The following is a 2461-nucleotide window of genomic DNA, read 5'->3' on the forward strand; positions in this document are numbered from 1 at the left end:
TCTCTCTCTCTCTCTCTCTCTCTCTCTCTCTCTCTCTCTCTCTCTCTCTCTCTCTCTCTCTCTCTTTCCTTTTCCCTTTTCTCTCCCTTTTTCTCTCTACCTCTCTCATTTCCTTTTCTTTCTCCTTTTCCCCATCCTCCATTTGTCCCCCCCCTTTCACCACTGCTTGTCTGTCCTTGATCTCCTCTTTCTATTCTCACCAAATTATGAAAACCACCCAAATTCCCGTCTATATCTAAATATAATACTATATTCGTCTCTATCCGTATACGTCCTAGTTTCTCTCTTGTTTCACATGCTACTCAGTACATCCAATCGGAGTCGTGAAAAGGGAGACGGAAATCAAACAAGCGACTGTTTAACCTAGTTCTAAGAAGGGGTGCGAAGGTTTTCTTTGGTATTGCAAAACGATGAATACAATAATATTATCAGATGAGACAAGATTTCAATTAAAACCCAACGAAAGTCCAGAATCATCGCCCTGCTGCATGACCGGGCATAAATTATGCAATAACAGTCTTCACATATCCCGACGCAAAACCATAACTACTTATTGCGAAAAACCTTTAAGGCCATGTCAAAAGTTTTCACGTTCAATATTTAACCCCAATGTTTGCCCGTGCTCAGAAAATTTTCGCGGCGTCTTTCCCTAAAAGTGAAAAAAGAACATTTCATGTCGGGGCCGCCTCGTTCGAGACTTGCGTTATAGTTTTTCGAACGGCACATGGCTAAAAGTTAAAGTCAGACCCATTTGTTTGTTGTTGCTGCTCTTATAGTTGTTGTTTTATTTGTTTTCTTTTTTGTGTGGTTTTTTTTACTTGTTCCATGATATGAAGGAAGAAACCAGAAGACTCATAAAGTGGTATCAAATATATCTCGGTACTTGGTATGATGCTTAACATACAATACCCAAATTTGGCGCCACGTATATTTGTAAATTGTAACTTCCAACCATTGCTTATGGCCTTGGTAGTGATATGCTTAATTAAGACACTCGCCTTGATGTCTTGAAGGTCAGTGGTCGATTCTAATCAAGCTTAACTAGATTCTGTAAAGGGAAACCATAACAGCATATTGCGAGACACCTTAAAGGCCATGCCAAATGTTTGTTGCGTATACTCAACATCGTTTAAAAGGTTTAGCTTCCTTGAAATACATATAATAAGTGGTTATTCTTTTTGCAGACATACGCTATAAAAGCGGTGTCTTGTTTTAAATGGCAATAAAATCTGTTTTGAAAAGGGGCGTCGCACTTTGCTCTGACACGTCACCGCCTGTGCTGCAGCTGTGTGTCTCGCTCGCGGTCTTTGACTAGAGACTATGAAATGAAAGTCACAGTTATTCAAGAGAATGAGTGCGTTCATATTCAGGATAGTTTTGATCTTTGGTATTAAGATAAGATAAGATAAGATAAGATAAGATAAGATAAGATGGCACCTTGGTTTAGTGGTTCACCACACGCACACGCACAAACACACACACGCTCACACAAACATACACACATACTCTCTCACACAACCTCTCTTCCACACATATATTATACGCATACACAAAGCGATAGGTAGATTCCCAAGCATCCAGACTTCAGACTAGACATTAAACATACCCAAACCAAAACATACCCAAACCAAAGCATACCCTTGTACCCGTCGCCTGCCCGTTTTTTCAAGGAGCCAGTTTCGCTGTGAAGACAGGACCATCCCTCTTTATGCGTGGACAGAGCTAGGTGTGAGGTGCTCCACTTGCTTGCTGTTTGGATGACAGTTCACACATCGGAACTTAATCCGGGGAACAAGATTCCCACCCTCTCTTTCGCGACTGTGTTCGCAGGGGCCGAAGCGGCAGTGTCAACATTATGAGTGCGTCAGTTTTGCGTCGAGGGAACAGGTCGCTATATGATTCTGTCAATACATCTCCTCTCCTTTCTATTTTAACGGACACACGAGAAAAAAGGACTGGCTTGTCGCCAAGCCGGCTTTAAGACGTTAGCTGTCTTAGCAAATCTCTTCGCTGCGTATACTAAACATTGGCAATACTACGTGGCTCCATGTGTTCTACGGCTAGTTTTGTTAGCATTGCCTTACGCTTATGGCTGATTATTCTTTCTCACGCAGCGGGTAGGACCTCAACAAAGCTTTGCGACTGTTGGTATAATCGGGAGGAGTCGGTACGTCTTAAGGCAAAAATCACGCGCCAGAAGTTTGTCTGTGGCAGAGTTTGGATTAGTCCTCCTTTATTCGTGATCTCACTCTTGGTGTTGCCGTTTTATTTTTAGATATTGAAATAGAAAAGGATAACAGTGTCATACTGACGGCGGCAGTTAGAATAACAGTAGTTGTAGTTGAGATTAGAGATGGAGAAGGATGTGGATAATGGGGAGCTCGAAGAGCAGCAGTAGTTGTTTTGCAAAGAAGAAGAAGAAGAAGAAGAAGAAGAAGAAGAAGAAGAAGAAGAAGAAGAA

This window comes from Aplysia californica, unplaced genomic scaffold (genome assembly GCF_000002075.1).
Source record: "Aplysia californica isolate F4 #8 unplaced genomic scaffold, AplCal3.0 scaffold00024, whole genome shotgun sequence".
Taxonomy (NCBI): domain Eukaryota; kingdom Metazoa; phylum Mollusca; class Gastropoda; order Aplysiida; family Aplysiidae; genus Aplysia; species Aplysia californica.